The following is a 26,650-nucleotide window of genomic DNA, read 5'->3' as shown; positions in this document are numbered from 1 at the left end:
AGACTAATTTTACAGGGCACCTAGTTAAGGGTTCAATAAATGCTTTATCTACCTCTATATTTATCTCAGTCCTGATGAAGAAGTGGCTCTTTTCCTAGACAAAACCAACCTATCTGTGCTCTTGATCACCTCCCTTCCTGATTCCTCTGAAAGTTTGTTTCTGTAGATGGAAGACCACAGGCCCAAAAAAGGACCTCAAGTAAAACAGAGTCCAACAGCAGATTACAAGAACATTTATTGTCAGAGAAGAGCTTGAAAGGGAGCAGAGAGGGAGAGAGCTCTCAGCTGCTAAAAAGGGGGTGGAATGGGTGAGATTTTAATAGTTTAACGCTTTCAGGCAGGGAGTGGGGATTAAGGGAGAAGACATCTATGGACACAATAAGTCAGGAAGCAGGATATTTGGGAAATCTCGAGTCTGCAACTACTGTTCAAGGTTATTTTTGAGCCTTTATCAAGGTTGGTTCTGTGGTTTCTAGCAGCTACAGGCATCTCCAAATTCAGCTAGAGTTCACCTACAAGGATCATTGGTATGTCAAGCAGCCCTGAGCCTCAAAAATCTTTCTAATTGTCTGGCTGTTGTGCTACCCCATTGTCCAGCTCCCCTGTGAAGAAGGGAAGCACTGACACATCTAACATGTAGTCATTACAAAGCCCTTGTTCCCACTTCTTAATCATTTCCTGTCTGTTCCATCTCTCCTTTTGCACCAACTTCTTCCCTACTCTACAGATATGGCCAGGTGTCATGCATGATCCTCATAAAATCTTCACTTGATCCTGCCATCTCCAAAGGCCTCTTCTCCCTCTTGCAGCCAAACTTTTAAGTCCTTCATAATAACTATACCCATTTCCTTACCTCCTATTCATTTTTCAATCTATGGCAATCTGGCTTCTAATCTCATTACTCCACTGAGATTATCCTCTCAAAGATTACCAATCCTGTCTCAAAGACTCAATCCAATGGTCTTTTTCTTAGTCCTCATGGTTCTTGACTTGTCTGCTGTTATGGCATGGCTGACCACTACCTTCTCCTTTATTCTTTTTCTTCCCTTGGCTTCTGGGAAACTGCTCTCTTGGTTTTCATCTCTCTCATCTCACTCTCTTGAATCTCTTCCTATCTATATGTTTCTTATCACTGTCCTTTGTGAGATCCATCCTCCATCCCCTTAGTTTGGGTGTTTTCGCAAGGCTTTATCCTCGGCCTTCTTAACATATATGTGGGACATGGCAAAAATGCCAATAGCTATTTAGAATATAACTTCCTTTGAAAAATGTTACATTGGAGGATGAGGATGGTGGAAAATTTTTAAAAGTATCTGTTCATAAAATATTGAAGATCCAGTGAAGGGGGAAATGATGTTAGAGACCACGATGGGACACAAGATCTCTCAAGGATCATGGACACATGTGCCTAGTTACAGAGTTGGTTTGGACTCTCGTTATGGCTCCCAGTGCTCTGAGGCATAAACTGCCACTGCACCATCCAGGGCAAAGATCCTCTTAATCTTAGATCCTGATTACCAGAGTTCATGGTGGCTTCCCTTGCTGTGTCTCTATTTAGCATATTTCAGGTCCAATGAGATTAAACTGGCTTCAGACCCCCTGAAGCATCCCTGCTCAGAGCACTCAGAGCATGCTTTAGGCTATTTATTGGAGCACCTGCTGCCTTTCATCTCTTCTTGTCCTTCTCCAAACGTCCAAAGACTTGTGGCCACCTTCCTGTACAGCTTTGAACAAGATGGTGTAATTTACTGATATTTTTTCCTATGCTTTTCTTGATCATTGATTTCTGGTGTCCTTTTAAATATTTCTTAAGTGTGAGAATTAGGCTTTCTCAATGCCATCTTTAAGTCTCAGCTCTGAATGCTTTCAAATTAGAAGTATCTGCTCCAATCTTCGATGAATGCCAAAAGAAGCCCTGAAATTATTTACTTAAGTTTTTGCTATTTTTACATTTGTAATATTTCTGCCAAAACCCTACCTAATCTGGTTCCAACCTAACTTTCCAGCCTTGTTTCATACTGTTTCCCTTCATGTATTTTGTCCTCCAGTTACATTGGAACTCAACATTCTATCTTCTGCCTAGAGGTTACTGCAATGCACCTGCCCCCCTCCAACCCTCCAACGCCACAAATACATTCTCTCCTCATTCACATTCATGAGAATCTTGCTTTTCCGTCAAGGCACAGGTTGGCTGCAGAATGCTGCTTAATACCATTTAGATCAATAAGATAGATTCAAGTAAATTAACAAATAACAAAAAATGTTTCTGTTACGGGTCCCCTCACAGGCTTGCCCAAAGTTCTACCACTATTAGCCCTATTTCCTTTTTTCTCTTTTTTTCTCCTTTCTTTATAAAAACATTAGTTGTTGTCTGTGCATAGTTCTGGTTCTACTGGGTTCACTCAATCACCTCAGATCTATGTTTCCTTGTATACTTCATATTTATTGTTTTTCATGGGTATCATAATATTGCAGTAACTTCTTATACTGTAATACATTAAGCTGTTTTCCATTTTTGGACATATGGGTTGTTTCTATATTTTTGTTATTATAAATGGAGCAGCTATGAATATTTTTTATAGAGAGGAAATGCTAAGATTTTGTTTGGAATTCTTAATACCTGATTGGCCCATCCCTTTTTTCAACCACACATTTCTTTGATAATATATTCTATGTCCCTTCTCCTAAGTAATTTTTTATTGGTAATAGCTTGTACTCACGTCTACCTTTGTTCTTTGGGTGACCTGAAACTTTAATTTTTCAGAGACTGTGATATTCTATGCTTCAGATCCATATAACATCAGAAAAATATTGTATTAAATGATATGGGCCTTTCTTTTCAGGGAGAAGCTTGGGGTCATTAAAAACATTTTGCAGTTTCTGAAAGGCTCCAAACTGCTTTCCTCTCATTCAATGTTTACTGTTCATTTTCAGTGTCTGTCCAAGATACATGGATGTATCAGTTCTATGGGTTGTGCATCCAACTGTTTATCATAGTCCAAACAGAAGACAATCTTCACTCCATACGGTTTTTCCTATGTGGAGAGTTAGATCAGACTCTTTTGAATGATTATGGATCCCATTTAGGAGGCTCTGGAAGGTTCTAGTATTCCCTGTCTCCCTGTTTTAGGCCACATATGATCTTTATAATCAAGGGGCATTGAACAAAGTTATTTCTGTTGTATCTTTTAAAGAATCTAATATAAATTTAATATATGCATGGGAGACACTTTATTGGAAGAAAGTCTGTAAGGCAGGATTTTGTTCTTTAGTGAAACATATCCAGGAAATATGTGATGAGAAACGGAGGTGAACCCAACATTTAGCAAGAACAAGAGATAACTTGTTAGCAGCCTGAATGGTGCCCTGGTACCCACAGAATGCTAAAAGATCTAGACAAAAGCTTCCATGGAGCATATAGGTTGGATTTCCTATGGAATATTTATGGGAGGACATGAATAATACACAAGATGCAATGGAGGGATTGTAGATCCACTGAACAAGTACCAAGAAAGTTCTGTGATTTCAGTGAGAACTCTCATTTGCACAAAGTAATTCTTAATACCTTCTAATAAAGTGATAATATGATTACTTAATAATTATGGAGTAAGAATAATGAACTAGGTAGAAACAGAGATATACGAAACACAGTAAGGGACAGTGGAATAAGCAATGAATTTTCAGTCAGATGTCCTGAGTTTGAATTCTAGATCTGCAACTTATTACCTGTGTGACTCTGGGCACATCATGTGATGTATCTCAGCCTCAAGTTCCTCATTTGTAAAATGAAGCAGTTAGGCTAGATGATTTCTATGGTCCCTTCCAGGTATGAATCATATGACCCTACAGTCCAGGGTTACTATCACATGACTATTACCTAGGGCTTATTATCACGAGGACTCAAACATACTGATGTTCCAATTAGGTATCCTGCGTATAGTAAAAGTATGACAAAATTAATCAATACTTTTCACAGTACTATATGATCTCCAAATAGTGACCTTTTTCTTCTTCTCAAATATATCATATGCATTTCATTTTAATGACCTTTTTCCTCCCCCCACAAGCAGATGGATAAATCTATGTGAAAGGTGACATTAAGGTTGTGAAACCAAACAATACAGTAAACCAAAAAAACCTATAGTCCTTAATCACTCTGATATACATCTTGGAAAAAGAAAAAGAATAATTGTGAATCAGTGACAATGTAAGCCTCAACTTCAAATTTCCTGAATTTCATTCACTTGGTATTTATATCACAACCTTAATGTTATTTAACTAAAGGATCAAATCTGAAAGCATAGCAGATTCCTAGCATGCCACTCTTATTGGAAGTAGTGTATAATACATTTGCTGTTGACAAATCTAATTCATTAAGGGTGAAATAGATGCACTATAAAATAACCGGCTTTCATGGTTATCTATAGCACCTCTTATAATTTATTCCTCTTTTCCCTTTTGACTGAACTTGTCAGTTTTCTTTTCAGAGTTCGAGTATTACACCTTATATTTAATACTTTCAACGTGTTTAGACAAGTCATAAGTTAAACAAGCAATAGTACTTTATATTCCAGAAATGCCAAAGAAGAGTAGAACAAGAGACATACTTACTGGTTATTTCTTTCATTTCAATGATTTGCAACTAAAGACAAGCAAAGTCAGTTAGCATTAGTTTCATCACAGACAAAGGATGAATAAAGATATAATGTTTGGGTAGGAGGAGGAATTTAAAAGAAGGGAACATAAAAAGACACACTGTAAACTCTGCTGCACTGTCATGAGGAAGACTTGGTTTTTAAATTGAATTGTGCTTCCCCTGACACTGGATATCAGGTACATCATACGGATGACAGCTGGCTGGCACACTGACTTTTCCACAGAAAAGTGTTAAAGTATATCTCTTGGAGGCTAACAGAATCAAGAAAATCAGAAGGCAAAATAAAAATTAATCAGGAAAAATTTTAATAAGCCAATATTTTCTGTTCAGAAATTTTAGAAATGAGGGGTTTTTTTTCCATTCCTAAGCAGTTTGAATATGATTTTCTCAAAAGCTTGTCAGTGACAGGGTCTCCCTTTTAATAAGTATCTTCATCATAAGAATTCTTCCCAACATATTTATATAATACTAATACGTATAGCAAGTATATAACAATAAGCAGATAGATCTCTATTTCACAAATAGGGGCAATTAAAAAACACAATCAACACATCATTAAATCTATCCATCCACAGTTTTTAGAAATGTGTTAATGGCTTCTCAGAAAGCTAATACAATATGAGGTTGGTCAATCAAGAACGGACAGAAACGTATCATGGAAATTGGAGGATGATCCAACAATAAAAGCATATCTATTAAAAGGATAACCCATAGGATACAGACATTCAAACAGGGTAAAAGTTTTTGTTACAATGGGCACCTACTCAAATAAATATACTCATATAAATGAGGCATAAAAGGAAAAACTGGGGGGCAGCTAGGTGGCGCAGTAGATAGCTCTGGAGTCTGGAGGACCTAAGTTCAAATTCAGCCTCAGACACATAACACTTATAGCTGTGTGACCCTGGGCAAGTCACTGAACGCCACTGCCTAACCAAAAAAGAAGTGGAATATAGTTTTATATTGTACAATGAAAAATTCAAAATAATCTTAGATTTCCATCAAAATTATCTAGAAAATGTTAAAATCTAGTTCTCTAAGATTACATGTTCTAGAACAAATCGGTGATCTGAATTGGTCAAAAGAGTTTCTTCACCAGCTGCTCCTACAGCAAGGAATCACAAGTTAAAATCATAGTAAAACAAACAATGTAACAGAAATAAACTCTCACTCTTCAGTTTATCCCTTTTTGTCCCTGCTATGGGGAAGCTTACTGAAGTGGGTAAACCACAGTAGCATCTTTAGCAAATTTGTTACTATGGAGATAGGATAAATCATCTCATTATTCCTGTTCTTCACTACTCCCTTTTCTTATTCTTCCAATCATTTAAGATCTTAATCCCATAGTATAACACCGGAAATATCTATGGTCATATTCTTAATTAACACTAGGATTTCTGATGTTAACTTCACTCAAATACAACAATCCTTTTTTGTTCCTAATCAATCATATAAATATGAAAAACTATTAATTAGACCTATAAATTTATCATATGGTGACTTCCCAGTGCAGAAACTCCCTTTGTGGGGACTGATAGGCCAATCATTTGTAATTTACAGTTTAGACAGTTGCATAATACATCAAGAGGTTAAATGATAGTCACATAATGAGTATATGTAAGAGATAGGCCATGCCTCCTACACATGCTCATTAGGGCAAATTTTCCTAATTCCAAGGCTTGCCTCCTATCCCCTCTGCAAGCTGCTTCTCTTTTTGTTTCTAAAACAGATCCTAAATCCATTATTTCTATAATATGAAGTGTGTTTCTTTCCTTTTGAAGTACAGATATTATGAGTTGCCTGGTTGACATAGTGATTGTGTTTAATTGGGTAGAAATGCTTATTTAAGGCTTTTCCTCATATGTATACACCAAAAAAGATCTGGTGAGAGGAATATTCCATAGATATGATAAATAAGCAGAATGTCGACATAGAAATAATGTTAGATAGGAAGGAATAAAGAAAATCTGTTCTCCTATTAAGTCTGCAAAGAAATACACGCTGCAATATATATGAAATCACCATAAAAGAATGGTTTTGCTAGGATAATTTTCTGCAAGTTTTTATGATGTCTATAAAAGCAGGCCTTTTAGAATGTATCTTTGCTGAGTGTTCCATTCCCACCACAACTCAGCTAATTTATAAATTTTCACAGCAGAGTGGAGTTTCATGATATGCCTTGATTTTAATGCCAATATCTCTAGCACTGAGCAAATTAACCTACTTATCCCCTTCTCAACCCTTTATCTATAAGCCACACTCCAATTGGGTAATATAACATAAAGAGATGGATTTATTTACACAGAAAAACAAAGGATATCAAAGGAACAGGAATAATATGTAAAAGAAACCTAAGAACCAATACCTGATAAACCAAATAATGTTATTCTCATACCTAACAATGCAATTATGAAAAACAATGAACTGTCTTAAATACATCACAATATATGAATACAGGTCTCACTGCCTGAATTGAAAGCAATTACTCAGTCCTCAAATTTTCTCCACAGCAGTCCTTGAAGGTGATTTCACCTCCCTGAAAATGTATAGGATTTTTCAAATTCATAGGTCTTTAAAACTCTATTCAGAGAAATAACTAGATTAGAATCTTTCAGTACCAAGATTTAAATCCAGGCATTCCAGGTATTGGAATGCTTCTGTCCTCTGTGATTGATGCTGTCTTTTAAACAATAGGCAAAGGTTGGATGGGCTTAGTAAAACACTTGTAAGATAATCACCATCTAAGGTACTTTTCACTCAACTAAAATCAATGGTTAAAATGGAAAACTTCGGCCTATACTGTATCCACTCCTACTTTATGGGTAATTTTTCATCCGCCCTGACTCTACTTCTCACTACCACACACCATCCACTAACATGGACTCAACCTCCCATAAATCAATCTGCAGCATCAGAAGATAGAGAAGTGCAACACTTTCCTCAACCCTATCCCTCCCACCTTTCACAACATAGATTTTAGAATTTGAAAGGTTTAATCTTTGCTATAGGAAGAAGGAATACTAATTCACTACTCTTCTGGAAATCAATAGGGAATTAAGCAAGGAAAGTTACTAAGTTGATCTTGCCCTTTGATTTAGATATCTCAATACTAGAACTATATATCCCAAGGTGGTTAATCCCATTGTTTAATTAACTTAAATTAATTATTTAATTTTTGTTCATTTTAATCCATTTTTATATTTAATAATTTAATTAATAGCAGCATCATCTATAATAATAAAAAGCTGAAAACAAAATAGGTACTCAAAAATTAGGGAATGGTTAAACAAATTATGGTATTTGAATATAAAGAAATATTACTACTTTGTAAGGAAAGATGAATAAGAATTCAGAGAATCATGTGACAATATGTATCAAGCAATACAGAGTAAAGAAAGCAAAGCCAGAACAAATGACTTCAACAATGTAAATGAAATCAATATGGAGTGACAACTTCTGGCAAAACACAAGGTACAAGTGAGTAGTACCATATCTCTTTTCTGTAATTAATCAGTAATCTGTATGGGCAGTTGTTGGGAAGTATGTGTTACAGCAAACAAAATTATTAGTAATTTTTCAAATTAAAAGGCTTAAGCTGTGCGTTTGTTTATGAACACAGATGTGCCATGCTATAAAGGAAACTTTTAGTTACAGGACTAATGAGCGTTAAGCAATCTCTAACAATTTGGAATCAGAATTCTCTCCACATCACAAAGGCTCTAATAGTGATAAAAAAGCTTTCTTTTTCATTGACTGATGAAGCTCCTGTAAAAAGTCAGCAAGCAGGCCAAGTTAACAAAGAACCAGGTATTCTTGTCGCCCAAAAGCAGAGAACATGCAATCACTGTAGAACTGGAAGGTACGTGAATGTTGTATAGTCCAATGGTCTACAAACTCATTTGATCTAACATCTCTATCAGGGAGGGGGGAAGGGGAACACTCCAATAGATGTGTATTTACTTACTTATAAATTATTTTTTAGTCATGTCTGATGCTTTGTGACCTATTTGGGATTTTCTTGCCAAAAATACTGGAGTAGCTTGAAATTTCCTTCTCCAGCTCATTTTCACAGATGAGGAAGCTGAGGCAAAAAGGGTTAAGTGACCTGCCCAGGGTTATATAGCTAGTGTCTGAGGCCAGATTTGAATTCTGGGAAATGAGTCTTCCTGGCTCCAGGCCCAGCATTCTATTCGCTGTGCCCCCTAGCTGCCCCTACAAATTATATAGCATGTAACACTAAGAATCATACTAGATACAAAAACATAGAAAATAGATATTTTTAAAAGGATGAGATAAGGATGAATTAATACTTATTCCTAGAATCAAGGGAGCCACTGGAGTTCATTGAGTACAGGCATAAAATGGCCAGACCAGCATTTGTGGAAAATCACTTTGGTGGCTGTCAGAGGATAAATTAAAGAAGGGGAGACCAATTAGGAGACTATTGAAATAATTCAAGCCAGAGGTAATTAAAGCCTGAACTAAAGTGGTGGTTATATGAGTATAGGGAAGGAAGTCTGTATGAGAGATGTTATGCAGGTAAATATGGCAAGATTTGGCAAGTGGGTAGATATGCAGGGTGATGGAGAGTGAGAGGACATTTAAGTAAAGAACATCAATGAGTGGAAGGATAGTGGTTCCCCAAAAAAAATTACTACAAAACTTTTTAAAAGGGGATGGTTTGGGTGGAATGATAATATAATAAGATTTATAATGCAAATCCTAATATATCCATGTTTATTTATCCTTTACTATAGTTTCCTGCTAAAAAAAATAAAAGAGGTGGAGGTAGAGGTAGAGACAAGATGATAGAGTGATTGGAAGCAGTAGTGACAAGCTCCCCTCACAAAAACTCCTCCAAAGGGATCTAGAAAATGCACCAGAACACATCCTGATGAAAAAGTCCACAAGTCCCAGTGAGTTATTTATCCAGCCCAGCTCAGCACAGAGAGACAGACAGGGAAGTCTATAGACACTGAGGACAGGATCACATCGAGAACACTCCAGTACCCAGGGAGAGGCTGCACACCAGGAAAAGAGGAGGTCCCAGGCCTATATAAGGGCACCACCAGACCCATACAAGGATACCACTAGGCCTGTATGAGGGCACCACCGGACCCATTCTGGGGCACTGCAACAGAAACAGATATGAACCAGTGGTTTTGTCACCAGCTACCTGGTTCCAAGTCCTGGGAGTATGGAGGAAGGGGTCCTGGGTTCCCAGGAAGGGAAGCCTTGAGGTCCCAAGCAGCAGAAGTGACGGCAGCAGTGTTGTGGCTCAGACCACAGGTGTGGAGCAGGGTCTCATTTCCAATACCTAGCCCAGTTTGCGCAGGAATAACCAGGACAAGAATCCCAGACCAAAGGGGAGCCTACACTTGTCAATGAACCAACAGAGCTTTCCAGCTAGGGGCTGATTCCAGCAGCAGTATACTCTTAGTCAGGTCCAAACCTGTATCAGTAACTTGCAGAAATTCAGACCAGATTGTAGCAGAATTTGTCCTGGATCAGACCACTTCAGGAGTACTGAAAGCTTGCAGGAGTAACACAACATTCTATACTCAAAGAAAGCAGCAACAGGATTAGCCCAGACTTCTCTCCAAAAGTGCTACAGAGCCCAACCCTAACATCAAGTTCAAAGTCAGGAAATAGGCTAGAAAAATTAAGCAAACAAACAAATCACCACAAAGAACTATTGTGATGGCACAAAACCTCAAGACACAAATCCAGAAAAAAAAGAATGATTCTAAAACATCTATAAGCAATGCTTAAGAGAAAAACACAACTTGAGTACAAACTCAAATAGAATTCCTGGAAGAGCTGAAAAATTAAAATAAGAGTTAAAAAAAACATTTGCATAAAAGAAACGAGGAAAATGGAAAAGAAAAAAAAGAAAAGAAATGGAAAAGAAATAAGAGCTATGGAAGAAAGAATCAGAAAGGGAATTAGCTTGTCACAAGGGATACAAAACCCTGCCTGAGCAACAAACCCTCTGAAAATCAGAATGGTCCAAATAGAAGCCAATAATTTCATAAGGCAACAAGAATTATTTAAAACAAAATCAAAAGGCTGAAAAAAAAATAGAAGAAAATTTAAAGTATCTCAGAGCAAAAACTAACCTGGAAAACAAATCAAGGAGAAAAGAATCATTGGACTTCATCTCCAGAGAACGAGCTGATTCAGTCTGAATGCAGATTGAAGCATACTTTTTCTTTACTTTCCTTGCTTATTTTGCACTTTTTTTCCCACAACATGACCAATGTGGAACTATGATTTGCATGACTGTACATGTATAACCTATATCAAACTGCTTACCTTCTCAATGTGGGGGGGGGGAGGAAGGGAGGGAAGGAAAGAATTTGGAACTCAAAGTTTTAAAAAATGTTAAAAATTGTTTCACATATAATCAGGGAAAAATAAAAAATTAAATCATGAAAAAGAATCATTGGAATTTCTAAATGTGATCATCAAAAAGAAAGAGTCTAGACATCCTATTTCAAGAAATCTTAAAAGAAAACAGCCTAGATATCTTAGAACCAGAAGGCCAAGTAGAACGAGAAAGACTCTACTGGCTCCTCATAAAAGAAACACCAAGATGAAAACTAACATCATAACCAAAATCCAGAGCTTCCAGGTCAAAGGAAAAAATACTACAAGCAGCCAGAAAGCAAGAATTCAAGTACTGAGGATCTACAATTAGGATCACACACAATCTAGCAGCCACCACTATGAAGGAATGGACATCCTGGAATACAATATTCAAGAAGGTAATGGGCTTACAAACAAGAAAAAGTGAGTCTAATACTACATTTTAATGAAATACGGGACTTTCAAGCATTCCTAATGAAAAGACCAGAGCTATAGAGCAACTCCGAATTTCAAAAGGGAGTGAAGAGAAACATAAAAAAGTAAACATGAATTAACAACGATAAAGAATAAACTGCTTAGTTATGTAGAGATGTTATATATGTCCCCCTCAGAACCCTAGCATCACCAGGGTTCACGGAGGGAACCCAATTAGATAAAGGTTGGGAGTTGTTCTGTTATGTCTTGATAGTCATAAGAAAAGAATAAAAAAAGAAAAGAGAAAGGAAAAGGAATATACTGGTAGCAGGGGGTTGGGGAAGGGAATAGAAAGTTGGGGAAAATTATCTCACACAATCAGGGTGCACAAATAGACATCTATACAAATAGGATGGAGGGGCAGCTGACACTTGAATCTCACTCTTATCTGAACTGGACGAAAAAAAAAGGAATACACACAACACAGTTGAGTAAAGAAATACTTTTCATTCAACAGGGAAGTTGAAGGGAAAAGGGAAGGGGAAAGGGGAATTAGAGTGAGAGGAGATTAAGGGAGGTATTAGTCCTGAGCAAAACAAACACTAAGGACATACAAAATTATTTACACTTCTTTTGGAGGTGGCAAAGGATGAGAATCTTAGGGGATGCTCATAAATTGGGAAATGGATGAACATGTTATGGTATATAAATATAATGGAAGCCTATTGTCCTCAACTCTTATCAGCATATGACCAACCATGCATGATTCCAAAGGACTAATGATGAAACATGCCACCCACCTGAGAGAGGACTTTTTGAATGAAGAATGAGACAACTTATTTTTGTACGTGGCCAATGCAGACATTTGTTTTGATTGACCGTGAATATTTAAAATGAGTTTGTTTTTCTTGTGTTCTCAGTTGGTAAGGAGAGTTGGGGCGGGAGGATAAGAAAGCAGATTTTGGCTGATGAAAAAAATATATATATATTGTAAAAATAAATAAAAGTGATGGTCCATTGATGAAAAAAATGTTCATTATATTATGCCAGGTAACACAAAGGTGAAAACAATGACTACAATTACACTAACATTTTGCATCACTAACCCTTTGAGGTAGAATCATAGGCATAAAACCCACTTGACTACTGCAGTTAAAAGCTACAGTGCAAGGGCTCTTAGCTTTTCATTTTACAGACAAGGGAACAAAGGCTCAGAGAATTTAGGTGACTTGTCTAAGGACATAGGAATGGTGGTCACATTCAAATGCAAGGCTTTTGGCATGTAATCCAATAATGTTTCCTCTATACCACTATCATGAGTTGATTTGGAACCTTTGTTGCTTTGTCAGCCAACTGCATTATTTCCTTAGCTTTTTCATAAAGCCACTGTTTAGTTTGGGCTGAAGATAAACTAAAGCTGCTGATTAGTCTGTTTTGTTTGAGTGCATTTCCAAATGTAACGTATTTATGTATTTGAGAAATAAAGGAAGAGATCATAGAGTTGCAATATTTTAAAATCTTAAATCAAATCTACAATTTCAAAAAAGATTTCTTAGGTAAAATTTTTATTATTTTTTTAAGTAAGGAACATAAGCAGATGAAATGTCAAGTCATAGTGAAGCACAGAATCCTCTTTAGCCGCAGCAACCCATACTTCTCACACCCAGCTCCTCTTAACATAAAGGAAGTTTTATCATTCCTCAAATTCGTGTCTCAGCTCCAAAACTACTGAATTCCATGCTCCCCAAAAGGGAAGCTAATGTCAGAGGCCAGACTTGAACACATTTCTTTCTTAGTCAAAAGCCAACTCTTTAGCTACTATAACAAATTAATTTTAAGAAAGAAAATGTAAGACACTTGGGTTCAAAAGCATCAACTTCAGAAGTACAAGAAGACAAGTAAGGCTGGATAGCAATTCATCCAAAAAATATCTAAGAGTTTTACCGGATAGTAAAAGTATTGTTATGGCAGCCAAAAAGAAAAATGAAAGAAAAAAAAGAAAGAAAGAAAGCAAAAGCTACCTTAGGCTTCATTAAGAGAGACTTGGTTTCCATGAAAAAGGAGGTGATAGCCCTATCATACTCTGTCATGATCACACAACATTTGGAGTACTGTGTTTACTTCTGATTGTTGTTGTTTATCCTTCATTCTCAAAGAGGACCAATGACATCATGAAGGTGATATCTCGACTTTCTAGTAAACTGGATTTAACTGAGGCAGGGCTGTGCAAAGCCATCAATCACTCTTTCCTCCAGAGTCATGGGGAGCCACAAGACATAAGTCAAGATGACTGGCAATGGCCCAGGATGCAGTGGGAGACCTTGGCACTACTTCTGAGCACCACTATTTAAGAATGACAGTGTAGTTTCCAGAAGAAGGCTTTGAAGTATCTCAAATTCATATCGATCAGTTGAAAAAACTGGGCATGTCAGAAAAGAAGACTCAAGGACATGCTAACTGAAGCACCATCATATGGAAGAAGGATTCGACTAGTTCTGAAGTGACCCATAGGCTAGAACCAGGAGCAATGAGTAGAAGTTACAAAAAGGCAAATTTAGGCTCTACATCAAGAAAAATATCATTACACTGAAAACTAGTGCAAATAGAATAGGTTGCCCTCAGAGGTAGCGGATGAACTTCATTGAAGTTCTTCAAACAAAAGTTGTTTGACCATTTGAAGGTTATGTTATAATAGGAGTTATTTTTTTCAGCTATAGGTTGTAGCCTATGGACTATTCTGAAATTCAGCAATTCTGTGGTCTTTTTTTGTCCTTTTGCCTCCTTTGCAAACCCCCTAAAGAATGACAAGAAGAAAGCAGATGAAAGTGGTCCTAACAAACAAGGGAAGAATCAACATGCAAATCTACCAGTCACCCCACCTGGAATGCTCTGCCTCCTCACATCTGCCTTTTAGAATTCCTAGCTCCCTTCAAAGGTCAACTCCTATACTACTTCCTATGTGAGGCCTTTCCAGATATCCCAGCTGCTATTGCCTTCCTCCTAAAATTACTTTGTATAAAATCCTATTTATGTATATCATCACCACAACAGAATAAGTTTCTTGAGCACAGGGCCTGTCTTTTTATCTCAGTAACCTATCAGTGCCTAGCACATAGCAGGTATTTAATAAATACTTGTTAATGGATGATACAAGCACCTCCATCTGAGTACAAGAATTAGAAAAATGAGTAATCACACCAAGGTTGGAAAAGGTTACCTTACAAGAGAGACACTAAACGCTGTGAAGTTCCAATTCTATTTGGCTAAGGCTGACTGTGATTCTACCACTGTCAACACACCTGCCCACAGCACTCACAAGTTAAGTGGCTTGCTCAGGGCAGCACACACTTGGACCAGCTCCTAGAGCTGTTGTAGACCCTTAGTTCAGTTCTGCCTGGTGCTTTACACAACTGGTACCTAGAACTATAAAAGGCTAAGCCTAAGGGTGTTGAAGGTTGTCAGAAATCTTTTCCTGAGTTCCAACGGCTTGCAGGTGGCACTCCCTCTGAGTTCCAGATCTGATGACTAGTGAAAGGAAGTTGTATTTTCTATCCTTTTAATTCTTGAAATACACACACACACACACACCCATTTCTGTTTGTTTGTATATACACACATTCAATGTTCACTTATTAGTTTGAAGTTGGATGTAATGGCTCATGACCACATGTTGCATTATTAAAAATAACAACAACAAAACCTTCAAACCCCTGGACGAAGCTAAATTTAAGCATAACCCCAAATACCCAAGGTCAACCACAGCAAGGAATTGACAAAGACAGAATATGAATCTAGTTCTTCTTGACTCTGAACTAGTCCCTAACGCTTGATGCTTTTGTTGGGGAGAAGGGAGACGTATACGAATATACATCTGAATATATTTTCAGGATATAAATTCAGAAATTAATACAGAGTAAAAATAAAAGACATCAATAAAATAAAAAAATATTTTATTTATCAATAAAATAAAAATTAAATAATAATAAAATATAATAATAAAATGAAATAATAACAACAAAAAAACCATGATGTCTTCTGAGTTTTCAAGATCACCATCACATCAATAAAGTCTCATAATTTGAGAACTTAAAAAGGACCTTAGAGTAGCTCATCTAATTTCCTCATTTTGCAGATGAGAAGACCAGAACATAGGGAGTTGAAATGACTTGCTGATGTCACACTGCTAATTTGTGTCAAAAATAAAGACTAAGAATCAAGGCCTCATGGCTTTTAGGTTATTTCTGATGAATGGGGAAATGGGGCTTTTTTGTCTAATGTTGTGAGCCACAAGATCATTGATTCAGAGCTGGAAGGAACCATTAAGTTCCTTCCATCAAGTCCAACTTCTTCCTTTAATAGATGAGGAAAATGGTCCAGAGAAACAAAATAACTTGCTCACAGTCAACAATATAGCTGGAATTTAAATTCAGGTCCCCTGACTCCAAAACCAGTGCTTTTCTTCTACTCTATGCTCACTACCTTAACATTTTGCATTTTTCTTTTACTCATACTTCATTCACAGAGTTATGATCTTGCCCATATATAGGTATTCCCTCCAGACACAGAGATCATAATCTCTCTTGGAATGTTCCTATAACTGAAAAATCTCATCACCCTAAAGCCAGTCTTATGAACTTTTCCACATAAATAGGCTAATGTCAGACATGCAGTCCATCACCATGCCTGTACTTAGAAAAGGCATAATCCCTGCAAGTTCTATTCAGTGATTTGGTATTAGGGGAATTGGTTCAGTTTACTTTATGGAAGTAGCCAGCTATAAACCATAATGGCCAGAATAGTGTTACTTTTATTTTTTTAAAAAAAAGTGAGTTACAGAAGGAATACAGTACTCACCACAGTCCATTGATTTACTACATATAAGTTTAAAATTATTTAAATTACCAAATGAATGAAGCACTTTTGCTTTATAATCACCCTTGCTTTCTGAATCCTAATCCATTAACTTCCCTCAGATCTCACCTCCTCTATAAAGTCTGGAGTGCAATGAATTATAACCTCTACACTTCTGGTTTCCATATGTTAAGATTCACATTCAAAACACACACACACCCCGAAAAATTACGCAGCTTCCCTTGTTTTATTAGGATGCACTCAGAAGATAAAGGTCATGTCTTATAAAGAACTGAAAGCGCACCCAGAACACCAGGGGCCTAAATCGGAAATGGACCCCATATTATACTGCTCAGGTAGACTCGAAGCGCCGACCTCAGCCAGCATCCCTAAATGCCCCACTGGCACCCAACTCCACAGGGTAGTTTTCCTCGTAAGCGTGGGCACCTCGACCAGGCCAGAAGTGAAGATGCACAAAGACCCCAGGGGACCAAGGTGTCCGCTGTGTCTGGATGTCTGCAAAACCCAACGGCAGGATACTGAAGCCTGGAAATGGGGGATGGGGAGGAGGGAATCCTAGTAGCGCCCTCCGGGACACGAGGTCGGTGAAGAAGAGGGCGTGGGGGTGCACGGGGGGTGACCAGTGGGGTCGAGGTGTCCCAGAGCTACGGACTCGACCAGCTCAACACTTGGCCGGAGGGACGGAGAAGGCAACTTCCTACCAACCTTCTGAAAGAGGGAGCGGGAAGACGCTTCCGTAATAGCTAGAGATGAGCATCTTAGCACAGTGCCTGGCACACCGTAGGCGCCTAACTAATGCTCGCTGACTCGGGGTCTCGGGGTCGAGCATGCCCTAGCACTGCAGTCCGGTCCCATCCAAAGGGATCACGCCTGGCAGGACAAGACCGCCGGGGAAAGCGCAGGTAAGCGCCAATCACTTACCCTCCTGACCCTCCCCAGCTCCAGATCCAGGAGCAGCTATCTCCTCCTTAGCGACTACGCGGGAGCGTCGGTGACAACCACCCGGAAGTCTCCGCAACCATTTCCGGGGTCACGCCCGAGCGGGCGGGAAATCCTCTACTAGAACTCCAAAACTAGTGGACCTGCTTGTAGCGGCTTCTCTGCTTCCGTTTCAGTTTTCCGAAGTGTCGCTCTGGAAGCTCAGCTTTGATAGCCAGACTGGGAAAGGTAATGGGCGTCTCCTGAAAAGCATCTACCTAGTTTCTTCGAGCGGTATTTACGCCCCCTGGAGGTTCCGCGACCCCCTCTTTAGCTACAATGTAAGGAAGTTCCCTCCCCTCTCCTGGGAATGGTAGTTCCCGTATTCCCACACCTCCCCTCCCAGGCACTCCGTCGTTGGTAGGACCCAGCTCTAGGCCCCGCCCCCGCTCTCCCGGGATGGGATGCTCCTGGTGGACTTTCCGGGATGCGCTGCCGCCGCCCCTCCCCCTCCGCCGGGACCCGAGGCTTCTCCTCCTGGAGTTTGCCTCCGGCCTGAAAGAGGACTTCCATCAATCTGTCTAAAGCTCCCTGTCTTGGAAGGCTGCCCAGCCTTCACGTGCGGAGACTGTGCTGTTTCCAACCCCATTTTTTCCTCCAGGAGAAAGAAGTGTGAAACGTTAGTAAAGAAGTGTGAACCCTTGCAATCCGCTGGGGTGCTCCCTGCGCCCCATGTGCAGTAGCGTGTGGCAGAGGTGGGGTACCCCACCCAGAGTCCCTGCGCGAGTGTGTTGGTGTTTCGCCCGCGTCCCATAACTTACCTGCCCGACGGCCGGGGCTTGGGTCCGATCTCCCGGGGCTCTAAGATTTTACCTCTCGTGCTGGCAGAAGTGTAGTTGGCTTAATGTACCTTACTATGGTGTCGGGCAGTAGGGTCTATTGGAAGTTAGCTTTGGAGAAAGTAAGTCCCCCTTACTGATAATGAATGGCCATCCTATAAAATAGTTTTATGTTTTTCTTAAAAAAAATTTGAAAGAAAAACTTAAGCTCCTATTGCCAGACAGCAATGCGGGTACCACGTAGGTGTTTCCTTGCTTTTTTTTTTAAGTGATAGATTTGACTTTTCAAAAATGTGTGTATTTGGGAGGAATCCTTATCGATTTAGGGGCATTATTGGTTGTATCCAATCCATAAACATTTATTGAGCACCTGTCTCGTGCCGGGCACTGTGATAAGCACTAGGGATACAGTTAATAAAAATAAGCAGTCCCTGCTTTCAAGGAGCTTACAGTCTAATGGGGGGAGACAGCACACAAAAGGTTGGAAGAAAGTGGGGAGCAACGTAGTGTACCCAGAGCAAGTGCATTTTGGTTCCATGGAGTTGAAACAGGCATGCCATGTTGGATAGCTGCATAGACACAGATGGTTTTGGAGTCGAAAAGGACTTATCAAATCTGAGTGGCAGGCAACTTTATAATCATTGACGAATTGCTGCTGATCTGCATGATTAGAGGAAAGGAATTTTCACACCTGGAGTTCCCTACAGGAATTAAAAAGTAGGGTCAGACATCCTCCCCTTTCTCCCTTTGGCCCCCCCCCCAAAAAAAAGACCTAGTGAATATTTTGCTGTAGGACTATGGGAGGGAGGGAACGTAAGGGGAAAAAGTTTGATAACTTACATGGGGAACTCACGGTAGCTCCTCAGTACTTATTCGAGCCTTATTATAAATACTTGTGATGTGCTAAGCAACTAACCTTAGTTGATGTTTTCTGAATCCAGGTATTCATATACTTTGTCAGATTTTCCAGGGCATTGAGAAAACTGGATCTTGCTCTGTGTTTTATGGAGAAAGCATCAAGCAGAATCATCCAACAGTAAATCATTAACAAAGTTGAGGCTTTTTTAGCAAACTAAAAAAAGTTCTTATGTTTTTGAATTACCTTCTATATCTTTCAGCTTAATGTTAATATCTTTTTAGTCTTTGAGGGAATTTCTTACTCTAAAGAGGTCTCTGACAAATACAAAAGCATAAAAACTTGTAAAATCAATTATACTGTACTTTTAAAATCAGCTATAATATAGACTTTTTCCCCTTGATATCAGGTTGTGAGCAAATGTTTATTTTACTATATATGATAAAGGAGAAAACCTCTGTGAAACATTCTTGGCAGTGTTTTATAAAATTAAGCTAATTTTATTGAGCATTCAGTCAACATACATTTACTGTGAAATAGTGGTTTCTTTTAACATGAAAAAGAATGTCTTATGTTTTGGGATTTTAGTCCTTTATTATTTTTCTGAAATTAACTGTAAGCAAATTAAAAACATTAGAAATCTTAGCTGTATAATAGCAGTGCTGACAAATGTTGAACTAAATAGTGACCCATTTACAAATAGATCCCATTTCATGCAAGCTGACTTTAAATAAGGTCAATTGAAAAATGATTACTGAATATACTTTAACTGTGTTACAAACTTATTCTGAATGCTCAATTCATTAAAAAACTATTAAGGGAACAGTATAGCGCCTTTATTATTATTAGCAATAATAATAACTATCAAGGATCAATTACTAATAGGAACAAAAAAAAAGCAAGTCCCACAAGAAATTTCAAAAAACATAACTTAATGGGTTTGGTTCCTTTTTACAGCAAATTAAATATATGGCATAGTAGAAAGAGCCTAGTCAGCAAGACAGGAGAGCTGTTTGGGTTTGAATGAGAGGAAAGAGAGATCAGGGATCTGAGGGAAAACAGAACAATGTGAAAATGTATGTCTAGAAAGAAGGGAAAGAGACCATCAAAAGGAAAAGAAATAAGATGAAGAACTTCCAGCTAGTCCCCAACAAAGCTTTCTCAGTGTTAACAAGCTCTTAACTTCCCTCTCACTGCTCCCACTCTCCCCCAGCACAAACTCCTTAAGTATTTGAAGTAGTCACTTTTAACTCTACCTGAGTTAATCTTATCCCCATTCCTGATTGCCTCTTTGCCAGCATCTATATATCTCAGCAGCCTCCGCTTTTTGGAACCCTCCCCACTTTGGTCTAACCCACTTTATTGCCCTCATCACCCTCCTGCCCATCAGAATCTGTGCCCGTCCCAACACAACTGGCTCCATGCTACACTAGTTTCCGTATATTTATACGACCATAGATTTAGACCAGAAAGGGGCCTTAAAGGCTTTGTGGTCCAACTCCCTTGTTTTACAGATGAGGAAACAAGCCTCTTTGACTGCAGCTGAGTGACGTGCCCAAATTAAACCCAGGTTCTCTGACTCCAAATCCAGAATTCTGCAGTCTACTACCAAAATTTACCTTCAGTTATTCTGCTTATAGGAAACTACTAAAATACTGAGATACCTCTTCGTAGGTTTTCAGGACATGAATACTACCTGAAGAACCTCAGATATCAGTTGTTTGTGGTAATCACAACTTTAGAACTTTTAACCTGGGTTCTGTAAATTTGTTTTTAATATTTTGGTAACTCAATATAATTAGTTTCCTTTGTAATACTATATATTTTGTTTTATTTATTTGGAAATATTATTCTGAAGAGGCTGCATCAGACTGCCAAGAACACCTGTTTTAGAGAGTCAGGGTATAGAACTGACAGGAATCCAAAGGCATCCCAACTTTCTGGATGAAATTAAGGTCAGAATTGAGCTTGAGGGTTGAGATTCTGTAACTTTGCTATAAGGCCTAATTCTATAGTCTAAATTGTATATTAATTTGTACCTCTACCACTTGTATATTTTACCTTGTAAAATCAGTTTTAAAATACTGCAGGGAGCTAACACTTTTTAAAAGATAGCAGTTCTAGGAGTTGAATATAATTTCTGTACCAAATTGAGTATAATTATTAGAAATGGCCTTTTGAAATAAAATAGTTTTCTCTTGCATTTATATCAGTTACACTCACTACTTAGTATACACCCTTTCCTTAAAGAAAGTCAAGATAATTCTCAGAGATTTTACATCAAAACATTCTTACTAGAATCATGTGCTTTAGGAAACTGAATTCTCAAATATAAATGTACAAATTAACTTTTAAGGTCACCTTGATCTCTTCTGTTTCTTTGAAAAGTGCATAGCTAATATATAATACTGCATAAAGCATTTTTGTGATGACAGTAATAACAGTGCTACGCGTTTCGAGCTTTGTACTTTTTAAAGTGCTTTTTCACTTAGGTGGCAGCCAGCTTTAGAGAAAAAATATGAGTAGTCAGTTTTTGTCTTCTCCATCTTCCCAACTGACCTTCTCTGTGCCTTTCCCTTCTCTACCTGATAACTGCAGTCATTACGTGTAGGCACTTAACTCTGTGCACACTTCACCTGTGCTCTTGACCTTTCTCTATAGCCCTGCTCAGCTAGTTGTCCAGTCTCATTTAACAGGCTAAGTTACATAAAGACATAGTCACCAGTAAGGATTTTTTGTGTTACTTGTTTGTTACATTTTTAACTAGTGAATCTGTTAATATTAGTTTCATCATCTACCATCTATGAAGCACCTGCTGTGTGCTAAGCACTGAAGACAAAAAGGCAAAAAAACCCCCAAAAAACCAGTCCTTGTTCTCAAGAAGCTCACAGCTTTGTACAAACAAGCTATATACAGGATAAATTTGGAATAGTCCCAGAAGGAAGAGCCTAAAGATTTCTTGAAGAAAGTTGAACATTAGCTGAGACTTGAAAGAAGCCAGGAGGCAAAAATGAAGAAGGAAATTCCAGACATAGGAGTGTTAAAATTAATTATCTGAAATAAAAGGAACCTGAGGACAAAGTTACCTAGCTTCTATGATTTAATTTGCAAGGCTAGAATTTGCATATTAAATCAGGTCATCTGACTCCTGGAGGTCAGAGTCAAGGAGTGATCTACAGAGCTGATTTTATTATAACAAAAGAGAGGAATTTAAAAAAAAAGACATACTTGTTTTGAATATAATTCAATTGGACAAGGCATGACATTTGACTAGTTAGCTTCTCCTAGCCTTTCTGAATCCTATCCCAGAAGTCCTTACCCTACATTTGGTGCCCTTTGTAAGCAGAAAGCATACTGTGAAAAGAGGAACTTGTGGTCAGTGGTTAGTCACACCTTCAGCCCAATCTCCATCTTCCTTAGAAGATTCCATTACTCAATTTAGACTCTACTGGGGAGGGGGATTCTGAAGGAGCTTATCCGCTAAGACTAGAAAGAGGAACTTAACCTCTGGCTAACCTTTCTCCAGCTTCCATCAACTTTCTTCTGCTAGAAAAGGGAAACTTAGCCGTTAAAAAGAGTAATTCTATGATATTTTATTATGTCAACGCAAAATTATCTGCAACTAAATGATAAAGTCTTCTCAATCTATTCATTAAATCTATAGGTAATCTAGACTTAAGACAATATCTGTGTTAGTCTGCCTTAGCTGTTAGGGCTAGCTTTTCCTCAGGAAAGGAGTTTAATCCTATTATCAAACTAAAAATAAATCAAAGTAATCAATACTAAATGATTTCCTTTTCAGTTCCCCCTTTTGATCCAAAGAAAATGATTTCCTTATGGGTCACTTGAACACTGAATCAAACTTCTTCAGGTGTTCTGTGGTTTTAACAGTCTCCCTAAAAGGTCTGAGTGTGACTGTAAAGTCAGAGCAGTTTGCCTCATTTCTACTAACATATCTTTAGAAGTCTGCATAACAGTGGAAAGGGAAACAGTAGCTTGTTCAAGTAAAGGAGATTCTTTAATCAAGATATCAGTTGGTGATCCTATTCTGACCTCTTTGCTATATCCATTCTTACTAGGAAACTTTTACCCCCCCTTAGACTATATGAGGGGCAGTTTCTCCCATTAGCTTTGGTGATAACAGAAATAGGCATCCATGATTTGGAGTGCTTACATGGCACACAGCTGGCAACAGACCCAACATCTATGGGGCCCAATGAGCCGTTTACGTCATACCTGATTATGCGTTATGTATATACAGCATTATTCATTACCCAGTTATCACATGAAAGGGCTGTGGGCCATAGTGCTAGGATTGATGGTAGTGATATAATTTCCAAAAGTGAGTGGACTGTCCTGCAGATTAAATTCTTATTACCTATGGCTGGCACATGGGAAAATTGTCATGGGGCAGTCTCCTTTGATATAGAGGTAATGGCACATGGAGAAAAGAGAACAAAGTCCTTTGTTGAATTCCATAGGTTCTCTGAAAGTCCTTGATATGGATGAAAAAGTTCAAAGATCTGTTCTGTACTGTGGAGTTCTTTTAGCCTGCTTTGTAGTTGTAGGAAGTAACAGAAGTACATTTCTGGAACCAACCACATTCTTAGGACAGCTCTGAAGGGGCTTCTTCCTTCTAGATTTTCTTCTCAGGTTCCAAGAGCATGTAGGAAAACAATATAAACTCAATATAAAATAGAACTATAAGAAGAATCATCACATTAAGAACACAAAATTCACCTGAAACTTCAGAGAATTTTAGTGGTAACATCATGAGGGCCTGAATTGGAAAAATCTTTCTCCCTCTCAAAATTATCAGATAGATGCTTCAAATAGCAAAATAATTTCATCTTCACAATTATCAATGCAATTTTTATATGTAAAATTCTTAATCCAGTTTTGAAAATTGTGTCACATCTCTCATTAAGTCACATCTCCCACTTATTCTCCCTTTATGAGGTTATTATTATCATATTAACATAATGAAAAACTGTTGTAGTATGATCTCCTATAATGTAAACACCCTATCAGTTGCCTCTGTGATCTATAATATTAGAATTAAAGGCAAAAGCACTTCACTACTACAGTTTTTTTTAAAGACTTACCACATTCACTTCAATAACTCAATAAGGAAATAGCCTCTCTAACATAATTTTGTAATGTCTTAGAAAAATTTCATGTAACAGTATGTTTTAAAACATATTTTCCTAATTATTCATCCAAATTCCACAATACAAGAAAATTGGAAGCCTGAAGAATATCTATTCAGAAATCTGAAATGACTTATATGAATAGATGCTGAGTAAAGTGAGCAGAACCAGAACATCGTACATAGGAACAGCAACGTTGTTCGATGATCAACTTTGATAAACTGAGCTCTTAGCAATACAGTGATCTAAGACAATTCCAAAAAACTCATGCTGGAAAATGCTATCCACATCCAAAGAAAGAACTATGGAATCTGAATGCATCTGGAAGCATATTATTTTCTTTTTTTTTCTTTCTTGTGGTTTTTCTGTCCTGTTTTTTTTTTATAACATGACTGATGTGGAAATATGTTTAATATGATTGTACATGTATAGCCCATATCAGATTGCATGCCATCTTGGAGAGGAAGAAAAAATTTAGAACTCAAAATCTTATAAAAGTGAATGTTGAAAACTAAAAAGTGATTAATAAATTTTAAAAGATAAGAAAAAAGTATTCAGCTACATAAAATTTTAACTTATTCTTCTTAGAAAATCATCTATGTTATCTTTGATATATCATTTAATCTAAAACTCATTAACAATAGTCAACATTCATACATCACTCATTATACTAAGCACTTTAAAATCAATTCCTCCAACAACCTGGGAGGTAGGTGGTGGTATTATTATTATTATTCCCTTTGTACATATGAAGACTGATCAAATTTTCTGATATACTGCAATTGCAAAATGTTCAAGCCAGTCAATTTCTAATTTATAATTACTAGTGGTAATAACTAAACCTCATTTTTCACAAGGTTCCGTTATTTTTAATTGGCTCATTAAAAAAGTCATGGTGATGCCCACAGCCCCCATAATTGCTTCTTTATTACTTTGAATTACCCAAATCAATTCCTTTTATCTTTCTAACTTAACCCTACCAGTGCATCTTAAGGCATTTCTAAAAAATTACCCAATTTTTTTTTTTTAGTGAGATCAAAATCTTTCCTCAGATTTCTTTTTTCCCCTTTTCTTTCAAGGCCTGTATTCACATTGTGTCAATGCAGGCTCCAGCTTTCCTTAAAATTTCTAACCATTCTCCTATCCCTACTGTATTAAACTATCATCTTTTCTTTTCATTTTATAAAATCCTTCAGAGCTGGACCTTTCTTGTCACCTTATCCAACACTCATCATATCACCTCTTTTGGTTCCTTGTGGCTTACAGATTTACAATTCATTTCAATTTCTTTAAGGTGTGTAGTTTTTATAAGTGACAAGTCAAATACACAGCTTACTGAGCACAACTGCAAAGTTTAAGGTTCCTTCTACTTCCTCATTGATGACTTTGGAAAAGAAGTCATCTATCTCCTCAAAGTTAACCTTTTTTATATTTGAAAAGTATTCATCCGCCTGTTTTATGACCAACGCCCAACAATGGCACAGGAATGTCACAGATATTGGTATCTTAAAGGATCTCTGCTATTCCTCTCACAATAAGTTACTTTTTTTTAACTACCTACCTTATTATGCACTCCAAATGAAATATTAAACAGTTTCCTCCACATGTAAACTGCCCTCCTTTCTTAATATGTAGTTTAATAGCATTGTGTAAAAGCAGCTTCCATTTTGGTGCTATGGACTGTGAATGATCTTCATTCCTAATTGTCTCTTCCTTTCACAAAGTTTTGATGTTTTCCAATACTATATGTTATCAGCTTATTTAATTTTCCTGTGATTTTCAATTAACAGAAATCCTCATCACACTGATTTACCTTTGAATTCACCTAAATGAAATATAACTGTATAATTAGTGAAGGTAAGAATTTTAAAATTTCAACTGCCAGGATTTCAAATTTTAAGGCCCAGTATTATCTATGTATTTCTGTTTTCATTTATATTTGACAGTAAGACAAGAAACATCTTGAAATAATTTGCAGATTTTGTTCTCAAATTTCCTGTTTTTTATACTGATATTCATAAGCCATATAATCATTTTAATTTGATCTTTTGTATTTTGCGCACCCTCTATTAATTCTGCATGAGCTTAATTTACTATAATGCTATATTCTTGTTTAATTCTACCCTAACTTATTTTAGGTTTACTTTTTATAGTTCTACCAAATACAATATTGAACTTATTTTCACTTCAACATAAGTATTACTGTACTTCTAATTTACCTAAGCAATTTATTTTTAAACTACAGTAGTGTCATTAAATTTTACTTACTTTCAGTTGCTTCTTGATTTCAAAATAAGGTTTTTCCACTTTGGGATTATCCTTCAATCTGGGAGTCTCAATCAGGGCTTGCTTGGTGTCTTCAGGTGGTTTAAAAGCAGTAAACAACAGAAGGGTAAATAAATTCCAACTCTACTTGCTTTTATTCTTTTGGAATTATGCACTACCTTCTCTTCAACAAATCTGTCCCAACTTTAAGTACAGTTTTTAAATATACCTTTAATCAACACTAAAGTTAAAACTAATTTCACAAAATGATACCCAGAATTTCAGACTTGCAGACTAGCTAACTGAAACT

General features: G+C 37.4%; 2 protein-coding genes across 6 annotated transcripts in view; one reads left to right on the top strand and one right to left on the bottom strand.

The window, feature by feature from the left end:
* The window catches only part of KIAA0825 (KIAA0825 ortholog), a 523,965-nt gene extending 506,622 nt beyond the window's left edge, over positions 1-17,343 (bottom strand). For all 3 annotated transcript variants that reach the window (XM_021008591.2, XM_021008594.2, XM_021008603.2), the window contains exon 1: positions 17,234-17,343. The gene's annotated coding sequence lies outside the window, so the exon portion shown is untranslated. The remainder of the gene's footprint in view (positions 1-17,233) is intronic.
* A 41-nt stretch (positions 17,344-17,384) lies between these two features.
* SLF1 (SMC5/6 complex localization factor 1) overlaps positions 17,385-26,650 on the top strand; it is a 91,081-nt gene continuing 81,815 nt past the window's right edge. For 2 of the 3 annotated variants that reach the window (XM_021008655.2, XM_021008654.2), the window contains exon 1: positions 17,387-17,479. The gene's annotated coding sequence lies outside the window, so the exon portion shown is untranslated. Of the gene's footprint in view, positions 17,480-26,650 lie in introns of all 3 variants that reach the window. The other variant, XM_021008669.2, reaches the window with a different exon arrangement.

This window comes from Phascolarctos cinereus, unplaced genomic scaffold, assembly GCF_003287225.1.
Source record: "Phascolarctos cinereus isolate Bilbo 61053 unplaced genomic scaffold, phaCin_HiC Scaffold_4;HRSCAF=312, whole genome shotgun sequence".
Classification (NCBI taxonomy): Eukaryota; Metazoa; Chordata; class Mammalia; order Diprotodontia; family Phascolarctidae; genus Phascolarctos; species Phascolarctos cinereus.
This window is presented reverse-complemented; position numbering and strand designations above follow the sequence as displayed.